Here is an 18975-nt window from a genome sequence, read left to right as displayed (position 1 = left end):
GAGGAAGATGTCGGGCTGCAACTCCTGGCGCCTGCTCAAATTCCTCTTCGGAGAAACTTTTGTTTTCTCTTTCTTTCCCGGTTTGAGGGTGAACGCTGTTCTGAAATTGACAAGTGAGTCCAGCCATCTCCATTGTCAAGGCTGTGGAGAAACTAGAACTCTTCAGGCATCGCTGTGGAGAGGGCAAAATGGCGCCGCCTTTGTGGAAGGCAGCTTGGGGGTATCCGTGAGAGTCGTGTAAAGGCGAGTAACCTTTGCCCTGGAAGTCACTTCTGGGAATTTGTCGCTGGAGGACACCTGTGCTCGCACTAACTGCAGCACTGTTTGTGATAGTGATAGACGGGAACAACCCTGGTGTCCTTCAGTGGGGGGACTGGTTGGTAAAGGAAGAGTTACGCACAAAATGGAGTACCCTAGCTTCCTGAGGTGTGAGGGTGCTCCATGTTCTGTGTGAAGGTCTCCAGGATAGAAGTGAAGAAGGCAAGAAATGCTTCTTTTTTGTGAAATTGAGAAAAGTAAACAAGACTGTATCTTTGCATTCATTGATGTCTGTGTAGAGAAGGAAAACCAAGAAACTGGTTAGCGTGATGACATTCGGGGGCAGGTGGAGAACAAACTGGGTGGGGACGGGGATAGGAGGGCCCTGCCTATGGTTTACATTTTTGCATCATTTTTTATCTTAAGTCTTGTGCTTATATTACAGGTCAAAACTTTTAAAGATTTTATTTATTTATTTGACACAGAGAGAGAGACGGTGAGAGAGGGAACACAAGCAGGGGGAGTGGGAGAGGAGAAGCAGGCTTTCCGCAGAGCGGGGAGCCAGACACGGGGTTCGATCCCAGGACCCTGGGACCATGACCTGAGCCGAGGGCCGATGCTTAATGACTGAACCACCCAGGCGCCCCTACAGATTAAAACTTGGAAAGCAAAAAGCAGCACTGCTGGGCTCTCTCCCGTTGTGCTTTGGATCTCCCTCTAGGTTGATCTAGGATGGCATTCCCTCTTGCAGGAAGACCAAGTGACAGGTGCAAGTCCATCCCCCTTGGGTAGATCTTTTTATGTAACATGCAGGCCATTCAGGCAGCTGCCCTAGGATGCTTCACAGAAATCACCCTGGCAGTTGCATGGATTTCTTCCACAGTCTCTATCTTTCTAACCTCCCACTCATCAGTAGAGGAGATGCCTGTGTATTGTCTTGGTCTGTAGAAAGGGCTATCTCCACACAACATGCCTGTCTTTTTCTTTTGGTCTCCTCGTCCTTGTCATTATTAAGTCACAGGTTCTGCTGATTAGATACTCTCCCTTATTTTAAAGAACTTATTTCTCTTCTGTTTTGTTTTTGAGAACAGAGGCCCCTAGGTGCATGCAGTAATGAATTCAAAGGGCCAAATGGGTGTGTCTTGTTAGTTCTTTGAACCTCTTTTGGCACTTGAATGGTTTTGATTTTTCCCTAATTAGGACTGGTGAGGAAACCCTTTGAACATGCCTTTGGAGTGGCAGTGTTCTTACCTGCTGTCTTATCCACTCGTGCATTGATCCTACGCTGTCTTGATATATGAACTTGTAATTCACCAGGGTTCTGGATCACTCTGATTAATTTCTCAAGCTATCTGCTATTTAACTGTCTAAAGCCGAATGTTGAGGAAATAAAGTAAATTCATGCTGGTGACTCAGGCAATCTACCTTTCAAATTATAGCTGTTTATAATTGGATATAATCCCATTTATTGGCACCCTTTTCCTATTCGGTTGTAAACAGAGTAAGCAATTTTGGGTGCTATGTCAATTAGTTGAGTATGGGTGATTTTCAATCTCAGATTCTTTCTGACGACGAAATATTAGAAGAAGAGACATGTGAGCATGAGAGCTGTGTTGTGTAGTCCTGGAGGGGGGTTGGTAGTGATTAGAAGAGGTTTCAAAATTTTAAAAAAGAAAAAGCTACCCCAAACTGTACCTTTTGGATAGTGAATTGACTGGTGGATTATCACTCTGTGGTTGGGACTTTTGGGAAAGTCTGTAAGGTTCTGTTGTCTCTCTCAAAAGCAAGGGAGAGACAGTAATTTCAAATTTGGGTCAGCTGTGTTGAAGCACACACGAGTGAGTATCTCTAGATTGTTGGCAAAATGGCTTGTTAGGGACTCTTAAAAATATGACCCCTAATACTAGCTTTAGTAACAGAATGGTTCACTGTGTGTGTGTGTGTGTGTGTGTGTGTATGTGTATGCACGTGTGTGCCTGTATATGTATTCCTGTGTGGGGTGGAGAGGGGATTAGTTAGGTCAAAGATTTTTGAAATCCCTCCGGAGGAGATAAATGTTTGTCTGTTGAATGGTTCTAAAACTAAAAATACCCCCTCCCTTGTTCTTTTATTTCTGATTTTGCTTACTGCTGACAGGGAATAATTCCTATATGGCCAGAGTATGCTTTTACATTTATACTTCTGCATGTATAATTTGTCCTTTCTTTACCCATTAGGTACACACCTCAGGATTATTGTAAAAGGAAAATGTGTGGGCAAATCGCCTTTTTCTATTGACTTTCATTGTAAAACCTGAAAAAGCTGTGGGATCTAAAACAAATCCCATTTATGACTCCTAATACTCACTTGTAGGACTTGCTTGCCTTTTTTCAGCATTCAGAGTGTTTTAAAACTTTTTGCTGTGTAAGTAGATTAGTCCATTGGCAATCCGTATTTTGGCCTCTTTACTGCAGACATTTCGTTAATTGCTTTTATTCTTGAAGCCCTCCTTGCTTTACTCCTAAGACTTGATTTTCAGCAGCTACAACAGCTATTCCAGGAGTTATTAGAATTAAAAGCCAGAGAGAGATGCTGTTTATGTCACATTTTAGGCTGGGCCGGTGCACTCACATATTGCGTGTGGTGGGGGGTCGGGTTGTCTAGAAGGGCTCTCTGCTGCCAGGTGGGGTGGGAGAAAACCTTTTGGATGCATCTCTTTCTTTTTTTCCCCCGGTGAGACCCCAAATGTGCATTCGTTAAGTGGTTCCGGTTGGTCCATTATTCAACCAGTATTTGTTGTTTCTGAAGATACCATTGCTTATTTCTCTCTCTCTCTCTCTCTCTCTCTTAGCTTTAAAAGATTGAGTTTAGGTAAGATTAGGGTCGAGGCAGTATAATTTAATGGATTATTTACCCCCTCTCTGAAACTCTCCTTCACCCATGAGATGGAACTGATACCACCTATCTAACTGGCTCAGATACTCCAGGCTCACATTTTTTTGAGTAACAAGTGATTCACCCTGGGAGCCAGCAACCTCAAAGCTGATTTCAGAGATGCTTCTGTTTGATTTTTAGGTTGCTTTACAACCCACCCACGTGAGGTCCTGACCCTTGAAAGTAAGGGTCTTTCTTCTTGCGACCACTCCCCTTGTTCAAGCTTTATAAGCTTCTACTAGTACCTACTAGTGGGAGCCACAGAATAAGTCCTTTTATTATGTAAATACTGTTTAATTCACCTATTTTTTAAAACTCCGGGCTTTTGTACTTGCCTTGTTGTAGTTAGCCAGTGAGGACTGCTGTCTTTCAGTGTGTGCAGAGGCAGAAGTTTAAACTGTATCTTTAATATTTGTATTTCTGTTTGTTCTTGGTGACACAAAGTGATTTGGGTCACTCTGACATTTAATCAAATTAAACAATGTAGCTCTTGGAAAATATGTCTAGCAGGTAATCTGAGAGCAAGATTCCTAGTAAAACAAGGGAGAAATTTCATCAGGATTAATTTATTAATTTTTAAGCACCTCTTTCCCAGTTTGGCTTGGTCTTCTCAGTTTTCGAAGTTCCTTCCCATCAGCAACTGTGGCCTCTCTCGTTATTTAATAATGAACGGTTACAAATTGTTTGTGTGTTTTTGTAATTAGAATGTGATCGCAATCATCTACCAGATGAGCTGACACTGTAATGACATAAAGTCAGTAACAATTATGCCTAACAGGAAAATTAATTATGTAATCCTATCATACCGTATTTTGCCTATGAGATTAGATTTGGCTGTTACTAGCCTGGCCCAGGCAAGTGACAGCGTGGGGTAACTCTTCTCATTTTTCTGGATAGACTGGTTCACCGTAATGTTCACTGTGTCACCTGGGAAAAATCATTTTGATTATTTTAGATTTTTAAAATAGATATTTTTAGGGGCGCCTGGGTGGCTCAGTGGGTTAAGCGTCTGCCTTCAGCTCAGGTCATGATCTCAGGGTCCTGGGATCGAGCCCCGCATCGGGCTCTCTGCCTAGCAGGGAGGCTCTTTCCCCCTCCTCTTCTGCCTGCCTCTATGTCTACTTGTGATCTCTCTCTCTCTTTGTCAAATAAATAAATAAAATCTTCAAAAAGTAAATAGATATTTTCAAGCTTTTGATTTTGTGCTTAAAAGAGAGAGAAAAACTCTTCTCATTTGGATATTTTATTCTTCTAGTTTCTTAGTGAATAAAGATATTTGCTGGATATCAACCAAGAGGGGCCATCCTTTCTCCTCCCCCTTCCTTACCCTTAAGAGATGTGAAGCTGTGAAAATGAATTGCTCGCCTACAGTAATACCACTTGAACTCCAGCAGAAGTCTTCATCCTTCCCTTTTGGCATTCCTCAACCTTTGACCTGAGGCACCCGTCTTCCTGCGATGCAGGCTGGGACTGGGCAGGCTGGGACTGGGCAGGCTGGGGAGAGGAAGCCTCATCTGGGGATGCTGGAGCACCCGTGCCTCCCCTGGGAGGCCGGCTCTACAGGTCTCACTGTGTCCCTGTGCGCTAAGGCTTTGAGGGTTGCCGGCAGGGGGCTGGCCTCCCTGACCAGTCACACTTTGCTTGAGAAGGACGCTGGAACTATCTAATCCAATCATCTTCCAGGTATAAAAGCTTGGTGCTCCGAGGTGTTGAACAGTTTGTCCAAGGGTAGAGCTGGGACTACAATCCAAGTCTTTTTGAGCTTAGTCTGGTACTCTTTCTAGCATATCTTGTTTTTATTTTGTTCTGTTTTTTTTTTTTTTTTTTTTTTTAATTGCCTAAAGCTACTCAGACTCTAGGAACAAAAGTTTGTCCCTGAGCTAAAGAGTTTGGAAAAAAAAAAAAAAACAAACCCAAACTCAGAAAAGTCAAGTCTCCTATAAGTCCATCACTGAGAGTAGCTGAGTGTACTTTATGCTAGGGTTTTTTTTTTTTAAGATTTTATTTATTTTTGAGAGAGAGCGAGCTAGCATGAGCGGGTTGCGGGGTGTGGGGTGGAGGTGGAGAGGCAGAGGGAGAGGGAGAAGCAGACTCCCTGCTGAGCAGGGAGCCTGATGCAGGACTCGATCCCAGGACCCTGAGATCATGACCTGAGCTGAAGGCAGACGCTTAACTTCCTTAGCTACCCCAGAACCCCTTTTCTGCTAGATTTTTAAGTATATATTAGTGTAATCCAGCCTCTTACAGTAATATGTTTATTTCCTGGCATTTTGAATGGCCACAAACCCATTCTCAGCCTTATTTTTAAAGGTTACATAAAGTTACATGGGATGGAGGTGCTATGGTGCACATTCCCCCATGTTGGGCATTTGCATTGGTTCCAATTCTTCATAATTTTTCAAGATTGTAGGTAAGGCTGCAATGAATGTTGTTGTGCCTTAAGTTTTGTCCTTTACTTCAAATTAATTCTTAGGATGTATTCCCCTGAAATAGGATTTCTGAGGAAAGGTATGAATTTGAGGCTCTTGACCCATATGGCCAAATTGCTTCCTGGGCAACTTATTCCCATTCATACTTGGGCTGGAGCTCCTAAGTCCTGTGTGCGAGATCTTCATGATCACTTTGTGAGAAATTATCCACGAATAAGAAAACCATAAAGAGAGAGAATAACGCTACTGTTTTGATATATGCTGTGATTTGGGTGGGCATCTCTTATCCCCATCCACTCCCCAGCCCAAGTCAATCCTCTTGATAATCAATGTGTGTAATATAAACTCCTTAATACTTATATTATACATTTATTTTGTCAGCCCATGTTAGTGTTTGTTTACATGGGAATTAGAGCATCAGGCTAGGTCTTCTCAGGAGTCCAACATACACAATTTGTACAGACTTAGTTCTTTGGGTCCTGAATTGAGGTGGTCTCGAAACCCATTGAGACAACTGTCCAGACACGTGGCCTGAGTATTTGCCCTTCCAGATCTCCCTCCCCTCTATATTAGCCCGTAACAAGAAGATGCTCTCAACAAAATACTCACCTGTGGACTTTTGACATTTGTAACTATTTTTTTCCAAAGATTTTATTTATTTGACAGACAGAGATCACAAGTAGGCAGAGAGGCAGGCACAGAGAGTGGGGGAAGCAGGTTCCCTGCTGAGCAGAGAGCCCGATGCGGGGCTCGATCCCAGGACCCTGGGATCATGACCTGAGCCGAAGGCAGAGGCTTTAACCCACTGAGCCACCTAGGCGCCCCCACTTATGACTGTTTTCTGAACCCCAAACCAGGTCATTTTTAATAAAAATCAGGATATGCAACTGAAAACTCAGGACATATGGCCATCATAGCTAATGGGTCCTGCCGCCTGTGGAGTCATTTTGATGTAAACCCATTTTTAAGGAATGGAGTATTTACTAATTTAATGATATCTAAGTTTTATCCTCTAGCTGTATTTTATATGTGAGTGATATAGCTCAACCTCGTGATATATGTAATACTAAAGGTACTTTGAATTATTATAAATAATACATAATTAACTTTTAATGAAAATGTATCATTTCAATTAGAAACAAATAAGAAGAAAAACCTAAAACAGTAGTAAAACAGTTACTCAGATGAGATGAGGACTATGTTTGGGGCTCGAGAGTCAGATAAAGTCTTAAAGGGACATGGAGACTTTTTTGTGAAGCGTATTTCTAAAGTTAATGAGATTGTGTCTTTTGCATCATTTTGTTTAGTTTTTAACTTATCATCTGGGAGGAGGTTGTGGAGAATTCCCCGTTAGTAAAACCATGTTGAATTGATGTTTCTTACAGATGGTTTTATTTCCTTTTCATATTACTTGGATCATGGAACAAGTGTCTCGGAGAATCTGAGATACAAAGATGTGAGTTTCTCTCTGTAATAGAGAACGGATACTTTCAGTTTTAGCCGAGATGTTTTTCCTTTTCACTCTTGGCTGTGACTGTGTTGCAAAAAGCTTCTGTGCCGTTCTCGGTTCTGTGTTGGGACCCTATCTGCTCCTTGACTGTGTAGTGCTCCTGCCACCCTCCCGGCCACCTTATTTCTCAGAGAAGCCCCGTCTTTCTTTTTTAGAAAACCTAAATGTATTTTCAACACACTGTTTAACTCCCTGCCTTGTTGCCCTTTTTTCTGTATTTTGTACTTAACCAGGACTGTCTTACAAAAAGGGATCCGTGTCAGCACAGGGAGGTGACCAGGTCTCCAAATGCCCTTTTTCTGTTTTGTTCTTTTCTGCCTTGCATGGCCCTTCATTAATCCAGGCAGCTTGGAAGCCATAGCTTTGACCCTCCTTGATGTTTTTCTTCTCCGTGTCCCCCTGGAATTTGTAAGGCAGCTCCGCTCACCACTCTCCCAGCCAACGGCAGCACCCTCTGCAAGTTGGAAGGAGAGGGTTCGACCGCTGCCTCCTTTGTCCTTTCTTATTGTCCAGAAGAGTCTTAACGTGCTCTTCTCCAGGAAATCCCTGGCCTCTGCCAGCAGTCTGCCTGTGAATATTGGAGAGAAGTTGCCGCTTTTTAAATACCAGTTGAGAAGTTCAAGGCTGATGTCGTGGTTGTTACCGACTCCCAGTGTGACAGGTGAGGACTGCCGACATTTTCAGTCACCTTGGACTCACTTACGCTGGCAGCACTTGTAACACTGGAAAGGAATCCACACATGTTTGGCTGTAGTTGGAAGTAGCAAAAGCCATGGACTTAGAGACTGCCGGGCAGCCCTGGGAAACCCACGGGGAGGCAAGCTTTGTTCCTTCTTTCTGTCTTCGTTTTTGAGAGGATAGAAGTAATAAAAGGACACTAGTAATGACTAGCTTTGCAGGTCATGTACCTACAGTTTAATCCTCTTGACAAGCCAATGAAGGGTGGGGGAAACTGTACCCATTTTACAGATGATGAAGTAGAGACTCAAACTTAGAAATTTGCTACTAAGTGAAGCTGGGACTCAAACCTAGCTTGATCTGAGGCCACCTGCTGAAACGTACGCCCTTCTGACCTTCCAGGAAGCTGCGATATGCAGATCTCTTTTCTAAATTCTGTGTGCCTGTCAGGTGCTTTGTACTGTCAAAATGGATATATATTTCTGGACCCCTTTGAAAGTTTCTCTCACAAAATGTAAGCAATTAAACAGTGATGCAGATAAAAAAAAAGATACATATAGAAAAATCTCTACTGTCTTCTTTCTCTTAGAGCATAAACCTCTGTATATAGATATAATATAATTTGGGGTGTTCCTAAAAATGGGATCATGCTGTTAACATGGAATATTCTGTATGGAGTGTTCTGTATGTAGCCTTTTGTTCAAGTATGGATATCATTTTATTGCATATATATATGCATTTATTGCATATATGGCAATAAGAGTTAAGATTTTAACAGTTTACAATATGGATGTGTCGTGATTGAGCCAGTCATCTTGTGTCCACGAACAGTCTTGTTGCTTTGGGTTTGTTTGTTTTCCTGTGCTTTGTTTTGCTACTAAAACAGGATTACAGTAAATTCACTTGTATATATATAGAGATATCCATCCTTGTTTGTTTGCCGGTACGTTTGTTTCTGTGGAAAAGAACATTGCTATCTTTCTTCCGACTTTAATAAAAATATTACAGTGTTGTAAGTATTGAATATGCTTGTTAGGTTTTGGAAAATATAATTCATCTTTTTTAAGTTGTGTGTATCCGTTCATGTTTTAATTTTTATTGAAAGAGGCTGACGGATTTTATTAAATGCCTTTGGGGCATGATGTAATTGAAAGCTTTTGCCTTTATTTTGTGGTGTAATAAATTATATTGATTAGATTTCCCAATACTGAATCATCTTTGCATTCCTGGAAGAAACCCGAATTTGTTACAGTGTGGTATTCTTTTGATATGTTGCTAAATTTGATTTGCTAATATTTTATTTAATTTTTATGACTACAGCTTTGAGATGGGTCTGGATGTTTTTCCTTATTTGAGTTCTATCCCATATTGATATTACGATTATGTTTTGAAAATGATTTAAGAGATACCTCATCATTTTCTAGAGTCTGGAAGCATTTAACACAATATAAGAAATAACTATTTCTTAAATATTAATGAAAAATCAACTGGAAAACCACCTGGGTTTGGTATCTTCCCCCATTCTACCCTGAAATCTTTTAAAGCACATTCTTTAGTTTTCCAGGGTAAATTAAAATTGTTCTGTTCAGTTCTTTTACCTTTTCTCTGGATTTTGATATTTTCTAATTGCTGGGGGAATTAGTTTACCTCAAATAGAAGTTTAGTGCATAGAGTTATACATAATATTGTTATAAATTTTTTTGGTATTCCTTGTAATAACTTCTTTCTCGTTACTCGTGCATATTTTTGCTTTTGTCCCTTTTTTCCTTAATCAAGCTTGTTAGAAGCTTATATATTTTATTTTCTCGAAAGAACTGGGTGTATCAATTTCATATTCATCTTTTAACTTTAATTTCAATATTAATCTTCATTAATTCACTTTTACTGTTCTTTTTGACTTAGTTTTTATTAAGTTGAATGCCTATCTCATTTTCCTCTTAGTCTTAAAGTAAGGGCATTTCAGGCTATCACTTTCCTCTTTAGCTATGTACCTTTGGTTTTGGAGAATTAATCATTTTGTTCTTTTCTAGATGGCTTGTAATTAAAATATTTATTCACCTTTTGATTCTGAGATTATTTTGAAGCATGTTCCTAAATCTTGTGCTTCTTTTGATATTTTGCTATGATCTGTGATGTAGCTCTGAAATCTCTGTCTGAAGGGATTCATTAAAGTTTACTTGTGTCTAAGTACATGATCAATTTTTAATTGTTCCGTGGACATTGAAAAACCATATCCTCCGTAGAGCACAGAGCTCCATTTTTTTTAATATTGAGTGAATCAAACTTCCTGATTCTATTCTATTCAACTAGAGCCTCCAAATCCTTGTTTATCATTAACTGTCAACTTGAATGGTAGGTTCGACTATCTTTTATAATTTTTTAACTTGACTGTTTCTTACAGCTTTTGCTTAATGTGTCCACCTGCCATTTTGTTTGATGCATAAAGATCTATAATTCTTACATTTTCCTCAGGTTGCATATTTGTCCTTATATAATATCTCTCTGGCTGATGGCCTTGAATTTTCCTTTGATTTCAGTATTGCCACCCTTATTGGCTTTTTATTTATACTTGCTTGATACACCTTTGTTCAGCTCTTCATCTGTAAACCTTGTCACTTTGTTTTGGGTAGGTCCCTTTTTGTTGTTGTCATTAAACAGAGCTGGACTTTTCAAATCCAGTATTACAGTTTTGTCTTTTTATGGGGACATGTTGCCTTGTCCGTTTCGATTGTAATCACTGAGACATGTTGCTTGATTGCTTTCACCTTACTCAGTGGTTTTTCCTTATATTTGTTTTGGGTCTCTCAATCCCTGTGTTAATTGAACAGTTCCCTTGTTAACTTGAAAGTTACGTTCTTTTCAGTTCCAACAGTGACTAAGTGTTGCAAGTAACACTTTCTCTTCTAGCACACCAGTATCCAATCACTGGCTCATCCACCAGGATACCCATTTGCTCAGCTCCTGTACTGTGTGTAGCTCTCTGTATCTCCTTGATCTGTCCTCCAAGCTTCGTATCTTCGGACTCATGAATTCCATGTTCCTATTCCTTACTCTTGAGTTACGTGCATTTCTTCTTCTTCTCCTTTTCCTTCTTCTTCAGATTTTATAGTTAATAATCTCTACATCCAACGTGAGGCTCGAACTCACGACCCTTAAATCAAGAGTCACATGCTGGGGCACCTGGGTGGCTCAGTGGGTTAAAGCCTCTGCCTTCGGCTCAGGTCATGATCTCAGGGTCCTGGGATCGAGCCCCGCATTGGGCTCTCTGCTCAGTGGGGAGCCTGCTTCCTCCCTCTCTCTGCCTGCCTCTCTGTCTACTTGTGATCTCTGTCAAATAAATAAATAAAATTAAAAAAAAAAAAGAGTCACGTGCTCTTCCAGCTGAGCCACCCAGGCACCCGTGCATTTCTTCTCCTTCATCCTCCAAAATATTAATTTCATACTCTAGAGCAATAGATACTTTCTGTGAATTTTATTTTTTATTTTAAAATTTTTATTTTGTTGTGCTAACACTTTCTGTGAGATCTACCCTCTTAGCGAATTTTTAAGTGTATCCTACAGTGTGGTTGACTATAAGGACAGAGTTACATAGCAGATCTTCACAATTTATTCACCTCGCTTAACGGAGACTTCATGCTTTCCTGTTATTTTTTTAGGTTTTTTAAATTGTTTTTTTATTTTGAATCACAAAGTTGTCATGCTTCGTTTGCATCTCCACGTATGTTCTCATTACTTTTCCGTTAAAATTCTCCTCTGTCTGATTGGTTTTACTTCTGTAGGTGCTCCTTGAAGTTCGGCTTGGTCACCCTCCCTGGGGCTCCTGTGTCCTTCTCAGTGGGTTGTGGTTTTTCTTCGCTTGCTTATGGCTGCCCTCAGGAGACGTACAGCTTCCAGCTTGGTGTCTCAAAGGTAGTGGCAGGTGGGAGATGACAGCAGTGAGAAAAGAGATCCCCCGCTGTTACGGTGCTCTGTCCCCAGCCAGCCCTGACCACCAGCTCGGAACAGCGCCACCTTCCCTTGAAGCCCCCTCCCTTGGGTTTCCGCTGGGTCAGTGGCATGAGCAGGATCGCCAGGCTTCTTTTCCTTTGGGCCCTCAGCTGCAAAGACCACGGAGAACCATGCCTGCTGTCTCTCCTGTAGTTACTAGGGATCCCAGGGCCTTCGAAGCCCCTAACACCTGCAAGCTTTTTAGATAGTTGTCCTGCTCCTTCCAGGAGCGGACTGGGAAGGGAGGTAGGGTCAGGAGCGTTCACTCAGGCCACCATTGCCCCACAAAGAATGTTAGAGTAGATTTTTACTTGCTGTGTTTTGGGATGGAAGTAGGAAAGAGATGTGCACTCGGAAACACCTCCGAGAACAAGGATGCATCCGTGGAGTGGGATTGACTTTAATTTAATTGTGGAAATTAGGATAATTCCTTAAAGGAAACACAATGCAGAGTATGGTTCTGTTACCGGAAGGACTCTACTTCTTACCCTTCTTCCCCACCCCCAGCATCTTCTCCCCTGCATCACTCGATTCAGAGAATAATACATCCTAGCAATGGAATAATCTTTGTTAATAACATTAATTACATGGCTGAAGTGTGTAGACACACACACACACACACACACACACACACACATGCAGGGAAAGGTGGCATTGCTTCTCTTCACGGCTAAAAACCTTGAGGCAAAATGCCTAACCAGCTTGGCCTGAATTTGAGAGTGTTAGTATCGGCATCTCTGTGCAGGTGTTTATGGCTTATATTCACAGGCTATTTATAGAAAGTGGCATTGGGCGCCCCAGAAAGGACTGCAGCATTAGGTTAAAACTACGTGTGCTCATTCTTCATCTTCATGCCAGTCTTGTCTTTGGAATTAAGTATGTTTCCCCATTTTTCAGTATCTTAGAATTTAAGCGCCCAAGTACCGGCACGGTTTGGTCCGATGTTGGTGGGATGCCGTGGGAAATACCTTCCCTCGCATCCCAGAAGAAGGGCCTCCTCTGTGGTCTGTTGGATGAACTCCTGTTATTGCAGAGGTGCTACAGAAAGAGTTACACGTCCTTGCAAAATTGGCAACACAAGCAAGAACCTGGAAATTGTTGCTGTGCACATAGCTCAGATTACTTAACCCCTTCCATACTGAATTTTTTTTTTAACTTTTTGTTATCTTTGTCTGGTAGGGGTCTGGGGCAATATGTCAGGTCAACTTGAATATTTTCAAGGTATCTTTTTTTGCATTCCTCGGGTACGTATTCTGTTTAGAATATTCTTGCATATCAGGCCTATGCATTCAAGTTTGTGAACATGGGTGTCTGCGCTTGCCGTGTGAGGCTCAACCATGGTGTCACTTGTGAGGTTCCTTAAAGCTGCTAAGCTTTTCACATCTCAGATGGGTCAGCTGCCTGTCGCAAGGCCCCTCGAGACTCGCTTCCTACCTCCATCCACCAGTGTTTGCCGACGGGTCCGCTGCCTTTGCTGCCACTTTTGCCTGGTTAGTGCAAGGGAACACCATCATTTTTCTCTTTTTTAATGAAGCAGTAAGGTCCGTTTACATAGTGATAAATAAAGTAATTACCGCAGCAATGGCATTCTGCCTAAGTCATCTTGAAAACTGAATGCAATATCTTTTTAATAGCCCCATAATGGTCTCTTGAAGTGTTACAGATTTTTGTAACGATAGCTGTAATACAAGTGCCATTATTTACTGTGAGACGCGAACACTTTGACCATTTACACGGGTCCTTGTGCGCCTCCAGCCGAGCTGAGCGCGCGTCTGCGTGGATGTGTGCAAGCTGGCTTCTGCAGTGGGCGTCTGCTGGGTCGCCCTTGGACAAGCGGGGAGGCCAGCCCGTCTCCAGCTTGTGATGCCTGCAGTGTGTCTTCTCCAGCTCTCCACTGCCATGCAGGAGGTTTTAGGATCTCTTCTTTTTTTGGCAAGATGGGAGAATCTGTTTTTGGGAACTCCCAGTCTCTGCCCGGCTTGGAGGGTGTTATGTAAGAAGTTGTGTTTCTTTGGTTTCCCAGTGATGACCCACCATTTGAGACAGGCCAAACAGAGCACCGAAAGTGATGAAAAGCGGGAAGAGACTGTTGCTCAACTCTTCTCTTGGCTGATATCATTGGCTTTTTGATTTCTAATTAATTAAAACACTTTAAAGTGACTTATACTCTGAACAGCCTCTTCATGCCAAACGTCAAATAAACTAGAGACAAGTTTAGCATAGAGTCAAGCTATCCTCTTGGTGAAGTCGAGGTCCAGGTGCCATCTGGCCAGCGGCTGGGGGACCAGCTCTGCTGGGGGATCCGGAAGCTCTGTGTTCAAGGCAGCCCTAGCTCTGAGTTCCAGAATGTTCTCCCACGGGCATGTCTGCAAGGGCGCAGCAGAACACTTGGGTGTTTGCACATCTGTTATGGACTGTCCTTGGATCAGATGGCTTGAGGTCTCATGGAGACATGCCACTGTCACCCACGGGAATCAGGGTGCTCTGTCACTGCATGGCTTTCCAGTTTCTGCTGGGTCCCAGATCAGTTTCAGGGAAAGAGTCAGGAGGGAGGAAGAGCACATTCCAGAGCCATGGTGGGGGGGAGGGGCTATGAAGTCTTAAAGAGGCAGGAAGGGGAATGGATATGGAGGGAAGAACATCCAGAGCAGGTAAGGAAATGACTTCCTCTACCATTTCACAGAGAGGGACTCAGCCAGGGGTGAAGCCCCCAGGACTTGATTCCAGAGCTTGTCTGAGACCAGCCAGGGTGCGTTGGCCAGAGCCAAGGGTACGGAGGCCAGACATGCCCTTGTCCTGCATACAGCTTTGTGGGGACTTGTCCTTTTTGCTGGGCTTTGAGGCAGACGCTCGAGTGGCCTTTCCACCCAAGAGTCCCTCACCCGTCTGACCCAAGCATGAGCCATTGTTCTTGCCAGAAAAGCCTTCTGTGGGTCTCTCCATATCCTTCCTTTCTTTCGGATCCCCTTCAATCCCTAACTCCTTAGGATGGAATATATATTGGTAGATCCACTCCTGTAACATTTATTGGACACCTGTCATACGCCAGTCCCCATGCTCTGCGTGGGCAGGGGTGGGGAGGGTGGTACCGTGATGAACTCACCCGTGTTCCTGCTTTCAGGGAGCTCATTGTCTAGGGGGAGAAACAGACAACACTTAACGCCTTCACTGCACACAGTTTTATTCTTTACCTGTTTTATCAGCCAGTCTCGCCTTCCTGACATTTATTCCCAGTTTCGGAGCATGGGTGATGTGTACGGCCGACTTTCCATATGGGGACCGCAGTGCATTTCCCCACCCCTAGCGATGATGCGGCTGGCTTGGTCCGATGACAGCAGTCACTCTTGCACATGTGCAGTGGCTATGACACTGGTGTCAAGAAATGGAAGCACATATAAGAAACTACTGAAAAGGATTACTTCCTAAATATGTACCTATTGATAGCATTTTGGTTTTCAAACTGTGTGAATACCTAGTCAAAAAAAAAAAGTTATAAATTTAAAAAAAAATGCATCTTTCAAAAATGCATTCCCATCCAAAGGTTAATTTCTCTGTTTGGGAGATCACATGCATTCAGACATTTTTAAGTTTAAAGTTTAAATTTAAAGCTAAATTTAAAAGAAAAAGTAAACACTTGTGAGGAAATGAAAACCACTGTAGTGTGCAAAATGGGGTGTGGAGACGCTTTTCTTATTTACTGTGGACATCTTCTATGGTGTTCAGCTTACATAGTCTAGCCAGGGAGATATTTTTTCATTCTAACTTCATTTTTCTCGATGCATTTAGATTCTTCCCTCTGCTGTTTTGTTAATTTGGAGTGTTGTGCTCTAGCCTGTGAATTAGGGGTCACAAACAAATCTTGGAAAGCAAGGAAACCATCCCCAGGCCATGTTCGTTTTCTTGTTTTTAGCACAGTTGACATTGTGTAACTAACATGGTTGGGATTCTTGTTTGGGATTTTTTTTTTTTTTTTTTTTAAGAACAAAGCCTTATGTCCATTGTCATCCTGGTGTGAAGCAGGTGGCCTACCCCTGACACCCACCCACCTTTCCCCTATGTGTGAAGCATTCTAAAGCTTGTTAATGGTCCTGACCCTGGGACCTGTATGGGTTCCCTTTAGAAACCTCTGGGTCTCAGTCTCATCCAAGTTGTAACCTTAAATCCTGGCACGGATTCTCTTGTTAAAACTGGGGTGAGTGGTTTAACCTCTTTTATGCCTTTGTTCTGAATGCTTGGGCCAAAGAGTCCCTTAGAGGCCACCTGACTAGGTGAGGACCATTGACCTTCCTCTGCAGGTGGTTGGTCCGGCCTGTGTACCTGTAAATGGCATACGGTGCCTTTATTATTATTATTTTTTTGGTAATAGCGTTATCAGGATACTATTCACATACCATACAATTCACCCATTTAAAATGTACAATTCAGTGGCCGTTAGTATATTCAGAATCATGCAACTGTCAGCACAACCAAGTTTTTTTAGGGTGCCCAATGCGATGATTTGATACACGTATACATGGTGACATGATGGCCACGGTTGAATTAATGAATGCATCCATCACCGCACATTGTTGCCGTTCCTGTGTGTATATTGAGAACACTTCCCATCTACCTTTTAAGCAAATTTCAAGTATATGACAGAGTATTAACTATAGTCACCATGCCGTACATTAGGCCCTAATAGTGTGTTCACCTTATAATTGAAAGTTTGTACCTTTTGAGCAGAATTTCCCCTTTTCCTAACTCCCAGCCCCTGGCAACCACCTTTCTACCCTCTGGTTGTACAGGTTCGACTTTTTAGATTCCACATATAAGGGAGTTCACGGGGCGCCTGGGTGGCTCAGTCAGTGAGCCTCTGCCTTTGACTCTGGTCAAGATCCCAGAGTCCTGGGATCGAGCTCCGCATTGGGCTCCTTGCTCAGCGAGGAGCCTGCTTCTCCCTCTCCTTCTGCCTCCCCTCTCCCCGCTGCTGTGCTGTCTTCCTCTCTCTCTCTCAAATAAATAAATAAAATCTTTAATTTAAAAAAAAATAAGTGAGATCATGCAGTATTTATCTTTTTCTGGCTTATTTCACTTAGCCTAATGTTTTCCAGGTTCATCCAGGTTGTCATAAATGGCAGGATTTCCTTCTTTTTTATGACTGAATAATATTTTGGGGTGTGTGTGTGTGTGTGTGTGTGTTTGTGTGTGCACGTGCGCGTGGCATTCATCCATCAACAGACATTTCAGTTGTCCACATCTTGTGAATAACGTTACAGCAAACGTGGGATATGCTTTCAGTAATGGGATGCATATGGGATGGCCATACCCTTCTATCAGGGCCCTGCAGCTGTGATGCTGAGTATGACCCTGTTAAGGTGAGTATATCTTGTTTTAGAGCATTCGTTCCCATCCTGGGTGCTCAGGAGCGGGCCTGGCCTTGTGTGTGTGCTGGGTAGGTTGCGTGTTTCAGCTTTTCGATTATCCTGGGGAAAATACTGTTTTGTTTTTGTTTTTAGGATTATTTATTTATTTGTTTATTAGAGAGTGAGGGAGGGAGGGAGAGAGCATGTGATCTGAGGGAGGGACAAGCAGACTCCACACTGAGCACGAGCCTGAAGACATACGGGGTTCAATCCCCCGACTCCCAGACTGTGTGTGACCTGAGTCAAAATCAACTTGGCCACCCAGCTGACTGAGCCACCCAGGCGCCCATGGAGAAAATATTGTTGATGAGAACCCTTGGCATTGCATCTGATTTGTTCTCGTGGCTGCTGTATTAGCAATAAATAGATGCTCAGTTTGCATATTTAACAAATTTTCTTCCTTCGGTCTGCTTCACTACAGAATCAGCTTTTTGTGGCGTAGTAGAGCTTTTAATCGCATGAGGCTTTTGTGTCTGAACTGGTATGTAACTTTTCTCCTTATTAATCAGAAAAAGCCACCAAGAGTGTTATAATTTATAACAGAATGGAGGAATAGTCACAAATAAGCTTTTTCTCTTTGAAAAAAATTTTTGTTGCACTACCTTTATCATCACAGAAGAAAAAAGGGAAATTTTACAAGCAAAAAATAAATTATTCGGATGCTGAAATCATCAGCCTTTATGAGTAACACATAGAATGTTGGTGTGGCATTTGCTGCAAAGGCATTACATACAGGAGAATTCCGGGGACTTTTACCGAATAAGGGAAATTAGATCTCTTTCCAAATAGAGGCTTTCAGCACAGGAAAGGGGGCACTTTATAAATATTGTGAAGAGTTTTTAGAGATAATAGAATAACAGAGGATACTAAACTTAATTGAAACAATTTCCAGTATATGTTTTTAATGACACTGTTTGAATGATAATTTCTTATGCTGTTTACAAATCCATAGCCCCACCGAGGAGGTGCCTGTGTGTTTTCACAGCCACTGAGAATATGTTGGATGACTTTTTTTCTGATGTATATGATGAAAGATTTGCTTTTTTTAAAAAAGCAAGTTTATTATTTTTTTATTGAGATAAAATTCACATAACATATTGTTAATGACATAAAGTGAACAATGCAGCAACATTTGGTGCATTCACAGTGCTGTGCAGCCGACATTTCTTTCTAAAACATTGTCATCACTCCAAAAGGAAACCCTGTTTCCATTCAGTAGTTGCTCCCCCCGCCCCTTTGCCCATTATTCCCAGCCCCTGCAACCATCATTCTGCTTTTGTCTCTATGGATATACTCATTCCAGACACTTCATACGAATTAATTCATTCATGGTGAAGCACGTATCAGCCCTTCGTTCTTTTCTACGGTCAAATAATATTCCATTGTATGGATATACCACGTTTATGTTTATCCACAAGAGTTACTCTTTATTGCATAATCCCAGGACTCAACATCTCAGTCTTTATCCTGGGCTGGACACACAGTGAGTGCATTATCTCTCTCTCTCTTTCTTCCTCTCAGAAACCAAACAGTCATGCCAACACTTCTTAGAGATGGCTAGTTAGAATGCATCTGAACAGTAGAAGTGAGAGCACTTTAAACACATGATCTCTAACAGTTACGAGGTAACTTGTATTTCTATAGTTCAAGCTAACCTACGTTAATTTAGAATGGCTACATTCTTTACAATAGTGTAGCATTGCAGAAAAATTTCCCCAGGATCTCACAGCTCAGTTCTCAGCCAACACGTATTGGGGACCAGCCATACACCTGGCATCACCCCCAGAGACCATCTTCC

The 18975-nt window shown here is 42.2% G+C and overlaps 1 protein-coding gene across 1 annotated transcript in view; it reads left to right on the top strand.

Annotated features, from left to right (window-relative positions):
- Window positions 1–18975, top strand: part of IGF1R (insulin like growth factor 1 receptor) — a 296173-nt gene that overhangs the window by 90227 nt on the left and 186971 nt on the right. The window lies entirely within an intron of this gene.

The sequence above is a fragment of the Martes martes genome (genome assembly GCF_963455335.1).
Source record: "Martes martes genome assembly, chromosome: 7".
NCBI lineage: Eukaryota > Metazoa > Chordata > Mammalia > Carnivora > Mustelidae > Martes > Martes martes.
This window is presented reverse-complemented; position numbering and strand designations above follow the sequence as displayed.